Below are 11,713 nucleotides of genomic sequence, written 5' to 3'. Positions count from 1 at the left end.
AAATAAATTGCAAACGTACCACAAGGCCAATGTTTTAACTAAGGTGCATTAGACCTAGCTTTAACATGCTGTCATCTCCAGTGGAAATCCATTCTGTGACACCAGCGTGAAATGCCGTGGCGCCATCTGGTGAGCAAAACTCAAAACACTTTCACGGTTCTCGGTGGCGTCTCAAGCTTAACAGCATCAAAGAAAGCAACTGATCTCAATATTAACAACAAGGCAACGCGGATACTTCGTCCTCAGCTTCATGTTCACAATACATGTTCAATGCTGACAGTGAGTTCATCTCCATTGACAAAAATGCTAGGGGTTGGCGTTACACCTTTCTTGGATAAGAGCATGCAAGTACTTTTCTGCGTGTTCAGTTTAAACCCGTTTTCATCCGCCCATCTAGACAATTTGTTACAACGGAGCTGGACCTGGCATTCATAGATAGCAATATTACATAATTTAAAACCCATCTGCACATCATCAACGTATACATAATAAAACATAATAAAACGACAAAGAGTGTGCAACCAAGCAAGCCTCCTTTTAGCACACCGGTCTCTTGGATCAATGTTCTAGACAAGCTATCACCCACACTTACACGAAACGTGTGATCAGAGAGATAGCTTTCGATGGTGTTCAAAATGTTGCCACGAACACCCATTGCGGAAAGGTCCCGAAGAATACCGAAACGCCCCATCATATTGTATGCCTTCTTTAGGTAAAGAAATACAGAAAGAAAGAAAGAAAGAAAGAAAGAAAGAAAGAAAGAAAGAAAGAAAGGGTTAATGTATAAATGCCTCCCTAATGTTGGCCTCAATGCGAACGAGATGGTCTGTGGTCTGTTGCTGACTTACCTTTTATAAAACCACACTGAAGGGAGTCTAGTATTTTGTTCGTTTACCATTTTTTCAAACAGCTTGCACAGACAGCTTGTTAGAGCTATTGGCCTGTAATTGTTGGCTAGAGACGGGCCCTTTCCTTGTTTAAGTATGGGTATAACAATTGCTTCTTTCCAGGCAGATGGAATGTACCCAGAGATGGAACTGTTTTTAAAGTTTTTGAGCGTAAGTACCGTATTTACTCGAATCTAACGTGCACTAATTTTCCGATAAAACAAGTAAAAAAATTGTGTGCACGCTAGAATCGAGTACGACCCTAAATCTGCATTACCATATAGCCGTCGGCATTTCAAAATGGCCACCTCGCACGTGCTTCGAGTGTAGCTAAACTTTAGCCTAGCTGTCGTAGCTTCCTCCATGTGCTGCAGTACATGTGTTTACGCATGAGTCTACCCTCTGTCTTTCCGTTTTCTGCGTCTGCTCTATCAGCATGAAGTGCCGAGTTCATCATGATGCCACATTTAAAAGGAAAGTGATCATGTGTGCGGAGACGGATGGAAATCCGGCCGCATCACGAGCGTTCGGAGAATCCGAAACTTGCGTGCGGCACTGGCGCAAAAAGGAGGAGAGGATTTTCGCCAGCAAAGCAACGCGGAAGGGTTTCAGTGGACCGAAGCAGGACATATTCTGCGACGATCCACTTCAGCGATACGATTGCCTTGACCCGATCTTGAAAGCGATCTGGGACGGGGAGAGTCCTCCGCACGCTGTGTTTTCGCTGCATATAGGTCACGTTGAAGCGAGAGGTGTGCTAGCATGAAGGTCAATTTGCTTGCCGCACTTCGTCACTCCAGCGTTTTGACAGCGAGTTTCCGCGGTCAACGAGCGAGATGTGTTCATGTTCGCTTGTGCACGCTTGACACCGTGCTTGTCAATTTATTTAGTACGCGAATGGTTGCAAGTTTATACGGGCGATAAAACTGCTATCCTTACTTCATATAGCAGTCTACTAACTTGCTACCGCAATCAATGCTTCGCCTGTCGGGCGAAACTGCGACTTTTTCAGGTGCAAAGAACCTCATGCGCCCGCCTGGGCTGTCGGCGTCTCCTAACGTAGTCACGGTAAGCAAGCAGCTTGTGCTCGCGCTCGGCACGCGCTCGTTCCACTGCTCCTGCATTTGTCGTCGTCTTCCACAGCTGGCTGTGTTGCCACTCATCATTCCGGCGTAGAGTTTCACTTCTCTTCTGTCGTCGTAATGGGGAAGCCGCATTTACGGAGTTATGAGCCATTACTTAAGGCAGTATGAGCCCATTAGCTGTGCATCACTGCATGCTTCGCACCTCCCCGGGTTTCACATTAGTGGAGCTGCATTTCGCCCAATGGTTCATTTGACACTTATGCATAAATTTTAATTCACTGCTCAAACCGAGCCTACGACTTAACTCGTGCTAACTGTAATAACTAATAAAAACTAAAACAGTAAGAAAGGCGTCCATAATGGCCAAATTGCTGAAGTAGTTTAAGAAGACAATGATGGTTTCACTAATACTTCATTGTAAAAGACATTCATTTTTTCTTGCGCTAATTACAGTACGATGCCACAGGGACGAAACGAACACTGGATATGAAGAGGACACGAAGTGACACACATGTAAAAGACATCATCAAGCTTGTCCTAAAATAATACTAGTGACGGCTTGGCCGCACGGCGAGATGTTTTTTTATTCATCGCAACTTCAGTGAATCGGTAGCAAATCTTTGTTTTTCCAATGAGAGAAAGTTGCATATGAGGTGCGCGGTACTGTAAAGGAATTTTTTTTTGTCACGGAAAATGGATGCGCGTTACAATCGAGAGCACATTAGAAACGAGTAAATACAGTACTTGGTTATTTCATAAATGACACGAACACTACCTGGCGCCGAGTTTTTGCTACAAATCAGAGATGCCTGCAGTTCAGCTAAACTGAACGGGCGATTGTAAGTCTAATTTTTTGCCCTTTGCGTTTAAGGTGCTGTCGCTCTGCATGTTCCTTGACCCACAGGAAAGTATGCGTGTAGTGCGATGTGCTAGAGATTTGTGCGTTCACCTAGAAAATCTGCCTGATTTAACAATCTCTCGCCTTGGGTATTTACTAAGGGTAAAGGGTGAGACTGTCAGCCTTTTGATTTATTCACCCTGTTCCACATCTTTCTCTCATCAGTTGTGGATCAATACTGGATACATACTTTGCCCAACTATCTCTTCGTCAGCATCCGTACTGCGTGTCACCTATGGAGTGGGAGGCGATTAAGCGTCAAGTTCAAGAAATGCTAAATGATGACGTCATCCAGCCCTCGACAAGTCCGTAGGCGTCGCCTGTCGTACTTACTAGAAAGTACTAGAAAAGAAAGACAACACACTCCGATTCTGCGTTGACTACAGACGGCTTAACCAACGCGACGCTTACCCCCTGCCACGGATCGATGACTCTTTGGACCGTCTGCGTCATGCTGAGTTCTTTACTTCGTTAGACCTAAAGTCAGGGTACTGGCAAATCGAAGTGGACGAGCGTGACCGTGAAAAAACCGCCTTCGTGACTCCCGACGGGCTATACGAATTTAAAGTCATGCCTTTCGGTCTCTGTTCGCTCCTGCTACGTTTCAACGAATGATGGACACTGTACTCGTCGGACTAAAATGGCAGATGTGTCTAGTGTACCTAGACGACGTTATTGTGTTTTCTAGCACTTTCGATGAATATCTCACCCGGCTACGAAGTGTCCTTACCGCAGTACGCAAGGCAAGCCTGAAAAATGTTACTTTGGCTTCCAGGAACCGAAGTATTTAGGCTACGTGGTTAGCTCCCAAGGAGTATGACCAGACCCAGAAAAGCTCGCTGCCGTTGCCGAGTTTCCTCACCCTAAAGACAAGAAGGCTGTTCAGCGGTTCCTGGGCGTCTGCGCTTACTACCGTCGTTTCGCTGAAAGCTTCTCAAGGATTGTTGAACCTCTCACGATACTGACGCTACGAGATGTACCCTTTGCGTGGACGGAAGACCAAGAGCAGGCCTTCACCGAATTGTGCAAACGCCTTCAATCCGCTCCAGTGCTGGTGCATTTTGATGACACCGTGGCAATTGAAATTCACACAGACGCAAACAACGTAGGACTCGGGGCTACTCTGGTTCAATGGCAAGACGGCGCAGAACGTGTAATTGCGTACGCGAGCCGTAGTCTTACAAAAGCAGAAGCTAATTATACAACCACCGAAAAAGAATGTTTAGCACTCGTGTGGGCCATCAGCAAGTTCCGACCTTACTTATACGGTCGGCCATTTCGAGCGATCAGTGACCACCATTCGCTCTGCTGGCTTGCCAATCTACGAGACCCGTCAGGTCGCCTCGCTCGTTGGAGCCGCCGCCTCCAGGAATACGACATAACTGTTGTCTACAGATCGAGCCATAAGCATAGCGATGCTGACTGCTTATCACATTCTCCTATTCCCTTGACATCCTCCGACTTGGAGCTAGATTTGCCGTTTCTTCCTGTCGTCGACGTGGTGCGCATGGCTGACTATCAACGTGCAGACTCTGAACTGCTTCCAGTAATCCGATATCTCGAGGGAGCTGACGTTGTTGTCCCACGCCCACTTTCACGAGGATTGACATTGTACTGCCTGCGGAGCAATGTCCTGTACAAGAAAAATTTCGAGAACAGCCAGGAAACGGTCCTTGTCGTCGTTCCGACGGCGCTGCGCGAGGAAGTTTTACAGGCGTGTCATGACGATCCCTGTGCCGGCCACTTAGGCTTCGCGAGGACATTAGCACGCATACGGCAGAAATACTATTGGCCTCACCTATTTTCTTCGGTTCAGCGCTATGTGCGAACGTGCCGTGACTTCAGAGGCGTAGAATCCCACCCGTCAAGCCTGCCGGCCTCTTTGAGCCTTTGGATCCGCCTCTGGCGCCGTTCCAGCAAGTGGGAATGGACCTTCTTGGTCCGTTCCCCACGTCTTCCTTGCAAAACAAGTAGGTAATCGTGGCAACTGATTATTTAACTCGCTATGCGGAGACAAAAGCTGTGCCTCGGGGAACGAAGTCACCAGCTTCTTCATTCACAACATCGTGCTTCGTCACGGTGCACCCGCTGTGCTCATTACTGACCGCGGTGCAGCGTTTACAGCGGAGTTGTTGCAACAAGTCGTCACGCTGACGCACACCGACCACCGAAGGACCAAAGCCTATCATCCCCAGACTAACGGCTGAACAAAGCGCCTGAACAGAACATTGATCGACATGCTATCCATGTACATTTATGTGGAACACAAAACATGGTATGAAATTTTTCCATACGTGACGTTTGCTTACAATCCCTCTGTGCAGGAGACCACCGAGTTTGTACCATTCGAGCTCGTTTACGGACATCGCGTTACAACCCCCTTGGACGCCATGCTCCCGGTAGACCACGGAACCACAAGGAATGACACCACTGAAGAGTTCGTCGAGAAAGCAGAGGAAGCTAGCCAACTTGCCCGGAATCGCATCCGCACCCAGCAGAATACCGACGCCTGCTGTTACAACCGGACCCGACGGAACGTCCAGTACTCACCAGGCGACCGCGTGTGGGTGTGAACACCTATTCGACACCGTGGGCTCTCGGAAAAATTGTTGCGCCGCTATTTCGGCCCCTACGAAGTTGTAAGCCGCCTTAGTGATGTGAACTACGAGGTGGTGCCTCAAAGATCAGATCATGGTTCGAACCGACGCCGTCCCCGCGCTGAAGCCGTCCACGTAGTACGGATGAAGCCGTACTACGCACGCGAAGGATAAGCAACCCTCACAAACCGCTTCAGCATTGTGTACATTTCTGTATGTTTTTTTCTTTTCATGTTGTCACTTTTGCCCATAGTGCTCGCCCGCTGCCCTTGAAGCGACCGGGTCGGTTGCTTTTGAGAGGGGAGCAATGACGCGAAAAAAGTTGGCACGTGGTGACACTGGCCCCTTGAGGCGAGAACGACGAAGTTCGTGGTTGCGCGCGCGCTCTCCGAGGTCCAGCCATTGCTAAAGGCTGACGTGTTTTTTTGCCTATCTGTTGCTGGTCAACTATTCTAGCTGTACTAGCTGGTTGACAATATCATACTGTATTCAATGGAGCTCTGTTAAACGCTTGCAGTAGAAAAGCACTGTCCTCTCGAAAACATGTATAGTGTGTCAGGAATTTGTCAGCGATTCTTTTTACTTCAACAGTCATGGAAATATTGATTTACCGTGTTGACTAGCAGATTTATATCAAGCCTGACCTCTGTAGCTGACTGTAGGCTTTTTTATTACAGAAAATTAAGCTGGTTTTCAATGATACCACTTTTCACTTTTCACAATACTGAAGCACCAGTTTGCCAAATTAATAGAATAAATGCAACTATTTTCTGTAAAAGCAAGCTGTTGTCTTGCACAGCAACTTGAATGAGCTTTTTTAAGCGCGGCAGGATTAGGATGTTGGTTGAAAATTAAGTTGCTTAAATATGTGCTGCATCAGAGAGCATGTTTCCTTTTCTTTATTGTAGCATTATCTGGTCTCTATGTTACTTTCCATGCTGTTCACAGTGCACACTTTCTGAGATAAGGGACAGGCATTCACAGCTCACATATTCCAAGGAACTAAACGACACACAGGGTGCGAAAGAGGACAGCTATTTTTCACTGTCTGCCTGTCGCTTATTATTTTGGCATGTGTGTGCTATGAACACCATCAAACTGAACTATTACCAACTTGCCCAAGCTTCAGGTCTTGCGCTTGGTGTTTTTGTCTACGAAATGCCCATATGTCAGTAGTAGTGTTGCTGATATTTACGTGTATGAAAAGGGAATGCTTACTTGATTGCACAACAATTTTATTGGTTCTACACATGGTGCTGAACTTGCCAATGTTATTTTAAAGGTGGAATTAGGTAGGAAGCTATTGTGGTACTTTTTAAAGTGCCCTTGTGCAGATGCTTAAAGCCTGCCTTCTGTCGACAAAAATTGGGCTCAAGCCATAGGAGGATAGTTGTCAAAGTGTAATGAAAGCCTCCTGGTAGACATGCCGAGTTATGCTGCTGGGGACACTTATTGGTAAGCCCTATTGGGTAATGCTGCTAGGCTTATGGGTGCTTTAACTTTGCAGTGCCTGCAGGATGGCCAGCTTACAAAAACATTAAATCGACTGTAAGGATGCATGCCGTGCTATGGTATCATAATTGGCCCACCAAGTGACCACCTTTGTTTACACTATGTGGCTGTCTGGTCTAGTTTACTTAACCTGACTGCCATTTATATACGAGGAGGAGGAGGGAGGCAAAAAAGGGATCTTCAATTAATTTTATTGCATAGATGGCTCATGCATCATATTTTTCTTATAGTGCAGGATTTGTTACTCAAAGTGAAGCTTGCTATATGGAGAATAGCTGCATTTTTTCATATGTATGCCGAACAAGGATTGATTTGTTCAGTGTCACTTTTTATATTATACTCACGTACCACTAAGCCCACTTGTATTAATACAGGTATGGCTGGGCCAGCAGAGAAAGTGTAAACAGACTGTGCTTTGTTGCTGATCAGTGGTGATCTCCACACCTGAGTTGTTCCCACAACATACAGGCACCAGTGTGCTTTGCTTCATCACTGACAAGGTAATATGATATGGAGAGCTTGCACCTGGATATCAGTTTTGAGCTTGAGTTTTGAGGAATATGTTAAGATAGACGACACTAGGGTTGGCCATGGTGATAGATACACTTGTGTGTTTCTTTAAAGTGCTCTTTTTGCAATATTTTTCGTTGACCTATTTTCAGGAAATGTTCACACTCCTTAATTGCAAACTGCCATGGAGCTGGTTTATGCCTTAAACTAGCACTCTTTCACCAAGAAAAAGCCTTATTTAGCACAAAATTCATAGGAACGGCAAGGAGGTGACAGGACAGAACACTACTAACACCATCCAATTTTACTGCTTGCACAGCAATATAAAGCGAGAGGTGAAAGGACGAGGTTTGGGTTTGCGTTCGTTGGTTCTATGGGTTTTGGAGCCCCACACAGCTTCTTTGCTAGGCAGACAAGCTTGTGGGATGCGCTTCTGCAATTTGTACAGCACACTGACAGTGCAGGTGCGGGCCTCATCTTCGGAAAGAAATGCACTGACGGCACCATTCACGGTGCAGGTGACTCTCATAGAGTCAGGCAAGGCACGAGTGTTGATGTTTGTTCCATTGCCCAAAACAGTGTTCCCTTGCCCAAAACGGCAAAAGCTGAGGTCCGGAGTCTTGTCGCGGCACACGCTGTTGCCGATGAGCGTGGGCTGCGTGGGGTCGGTGAGCAGGGAGAGGTGGAGGTCGTGTGCGAGCTGCCACAGCCTCGTGCCGGGGCCACCGGCCTTCGAGTAACCCCAGTCCGGATGCCGGACGTTGAAGTCACCGAGAACGAGGAGGGGGGATTTGGCTACTGTCGCTGCAGCGGCACGGAGTAGAGTAACGAGCGACAAGTCTTTGGTGACGCGTGGGGGGGTGTAAACATTGAGAATATAAAGAGAGGTCTTCACGTCGCTGAGATAGGACCTCGAGAAAGACATGGTGGACCGTATGGAAGGGTAGATCGGCTCGATTGACCGTGAGCGTCCGCCGAGTGAGGACGGCCGTGATGGGATGGGGCAGAGGGTGATGAGCCACTTGGTCGTGGGCGACGTAACCCGAGAGGGAAACGGTGGCGCGAGTATCCTGTAGTACGATGACGTCAGGAGCAACCGAGAGGTCCAGTTGTTGAAGGTGTAGAAGGAGGTGGTTACGCTTGGGGCGAAAACCACGGCAGTTCCATTGCCAAACAGTGACGATGGAGCGGTCAGCTATGATTAGTAGCAGAAGAAAAAGGTGTCGCCTCGGCCGGTGCTTGCGAGGGTCGGGCGGCAGAGGATGAGGTGGTGCGGGCGTAGAGGGGTGGCTTGGTTCGGCTGGTTGCGAGCATGAAAATTTGAAGGGTATCGACCGTCGCTTGAAGCGATTGGAAGGACGTGGCGGGGGGATAGGTAGCGAGGTCCGTGCGGATGGCATTGAGAGCTTCTTGTTGTGCCGTGAGAAGCTGGTAGATCGAGTTGAAACGGCTATCCAGCCGTTTTTCGAGGTCCACCAGGGCCGTCTTGATGGCTGCCTGGACCTCTTCGGAAAAATGGAGTGATGCAAGGGAGGTGTCTGGTCTGCGGCACTTGATAGTGCCTCCTTCGGAGGTCTGAACATCCATGCTAGAGGAGGAGGCGATTGAGGAGGGCAGACACGATGGGAGGGTGATGGCTGCCTCGAACTTCTCTTCAAGAGCTCGCAGTTGGGCTTGGAAGGAGTCAATTTAGGTCTCCTGTTCCACAAGTTGAGCGGTTTGTGCAGTGAGTTGCTGTCGTAGGGAGGCGTTTTCTTGCTGCAGTGCAGCGACTTGCGGGACCACGCCGACTGGGTGGGCTTAGAGGCGGGTTTGGGCGTCGCCATGGCGAGGGTCCGGAAGTCAGGGGTCGACTTGGAGGGTGGAGGCGGCGGAGGACCGCATGCCCCTTGCTTCGGGCGTTGAGGGCGTTGCACGTAGCGGTGCTTACAGTTGGACCTATGCGTGGAGTGATTCCCGTTGCAGACGATGCAGCGGGGGTTTAAAGTGGGGGGCGAGCCCTCGAGCGGTGGGGGGTACGTGTCGCCGCAACGACGGCACTGTTCCTGTTGTGGCTTGGGGCACACGTCGGTTCGGTGGCCAGTCGAGCGGCAGTTGAAACAGGCCTCCACCTTGTTGTGGAAAAGAAGGAGGCGAAGGTGGACTCCATGGTAGAAGATCCACCGGGGTAGCTTGGGGTCCATGAGGGTGACCAAGATGTGGGGAGTCTTGCACATACGGCGACCAACCACAATAGAAAGAGCAGAATTTCTTGCCTGGAGATCGTCAAGGATGGCTTCGTCCGTGAAATCGTCGAAGGCGTGGTAGAGTATGCCCCGTAAGGCATCGTCTGGCGGTGGGGCGTAGAGGTGGGCGGTGAAGGTGGTGCCGGACACCGTGAGGGAGGTGCTGCGGAGGTAGGCTTGAGCGCGAGCCGATTCCGCGACGCTGAGCGTAAAGGTGTTGTTGACCGGGTGGAGCCGCACCGTGTCGCGAGATGCGGGCGGTAGGTCTTGCAGGCTCGCTGCTTGCAGCAAGGCCGTGTATAAATGCCAAGCCTGGAGCTTGGTGAGGTCAACTGGGGTTTTAAGGCGGCCGACGTGGTGAATCGTGTCGGCCGGTAGGCGAGGAAGCGGAGCGTGGCGGCGGGGCTTAGGAGGCGAAGCACTTGCTTGCTTCGATGGCCGCGATTTAGCTGCGGCGGCGGCGGCGGCAAGGCGCAACGCTGCGCGGCGTTGCTCTTGGGCACGGAGGCCTGGCGTCTGCGAAGAAGCGTCCGAAAGTTCTTCGGAGGTGACCTCCTGTCCTTTGACAGCGTTCTCCATGGCGGTGGGCGGCCGGGAGATGGGCGACGAGATAGCGGCGAGCGGCCGGGTGGCCACCCCGTCGTCTCCGGGCGCGCGTGCGGGCGGCCGCACTCGAGCTAGGCCGGATATGCCTAGGTCGGCGCACGGTGTGATGAAGAGAGAGAGAGAAACAACTTTAATGACTAAAATGAAATTTTAGGTCCCGTGGTTGGGGCCCCTAGTCCAGGGCTCCACTGGCACGAGCGGTTCGCTGGGCTTGGTCCAGGAGAGCCAGTTGGCTGTTCTGGTCCTCGTCCGCAAGCCGCGCCTCCCACTGCCTGTTAACATCTTGTGTTTTTAGTAGTGTGGAGTTTATATGTTTCGGTCTGTTTGGGCATGTCCACGTCATGTGCGGTAACGTTGGCGTGTCCCCGCACCACGGGCATTCGTCAGTGTATCGTGCTTGGTGAATACGGCTAAGTGTATGTAGGTTTGGGTATGTGTGTGTTTGAAGTCGGCGCCAATTCCTCGCCTGTTGACTGTTTAACTTAGGGTGAGGGCGTCCCTATTGCCTCCGCTCCTGTCTTTGGTGTTCGAAGATGTCGCGCGGTGTAGAGGGAGGCTCGTCACTGGGTCGGTCCGCAGCTCGGATGCTTAGTACGCGAGCTAGCCGGTCCGCCCTTGTGTTGCCCTCCATGCCCTCGTGTGCGGGGCACCAAGTGAGGTTGTGCAATCCGGTAATTTGACTCCCTAGAATTTTTAGTACTAAGCGCGGCACCGTCCCGGAGAGATATAGGCGGCAGGCGGTTTGCGAGTCCGTGAGTATGGCAGCAGATACGTCCCTATTCTCCGCGTCCCTAAGTGCAAGTGCAATCGCTGCGGCTTCTGCTGTGCTAGTAGATTTTGCCCTGACCGATGCAGCTATCACACGATTTTGGTTCCTGGCTACCACCGTATACTTGTCCCTGTCCGTTTGACTCGCGTCTGTGTAGTACACGTCCGGTTGTCCTCTAAATCTCTGGTGCAAGGTTCTCGCTCGGGCCTTCCGGCGCCCTGCATGATATCTCGGACTCATATTCTTCGGAATTGGGGACACCATTATGTGCTGCCTGACTTCCTGGCTCATCTCCACTGTCTCTTCTGCACTGAACTGGGGGCGGAGGGCAAAGCCCAGTTTGGTTAATATGGCCCGACCCTGCGTTGATGCGCACAGCCGTTCCTTTTGTGCGATGAGGGTGGCCGTCGCACATTCCTCGAAGGCATTGTGAATTTATAATTTGTCGAAACGTTCTGTACTGGTATTTTCTGGGAGCCCTAGAGCAGCTTTAAATGCCCGCCGAATGATCACTTCAAGCTGTCTGAGCTCCTGTTTGGTAATGCTTTTGAAGGGGAGCGCATACGTTATTCTACTGATGACCAAGGCGTGTACCAGTCGGATCGTTTCTTCATCCGAGAAGCC

The sequence above is a fragment of the Dermacentor silvarum genome, chromosome 2 (genome assembly GCF_013339745.2).
Source record: "Dermacentor silvarum isolate Dsil-2018 chromosome 2, BIME_Dsil_1.4, whole genome shotgun sequence".
In the NCBI taxonomy this organism is placed as follows: domain Eukaryota; kingdom Metazoa; phylum Arthropoda; class Arachnida; order Ixodida; family Ixodidae; genus Dermacentor; species Dermacentor silvarum.
Note: the sequence above shows the minus strand (reverse complement) of the source record.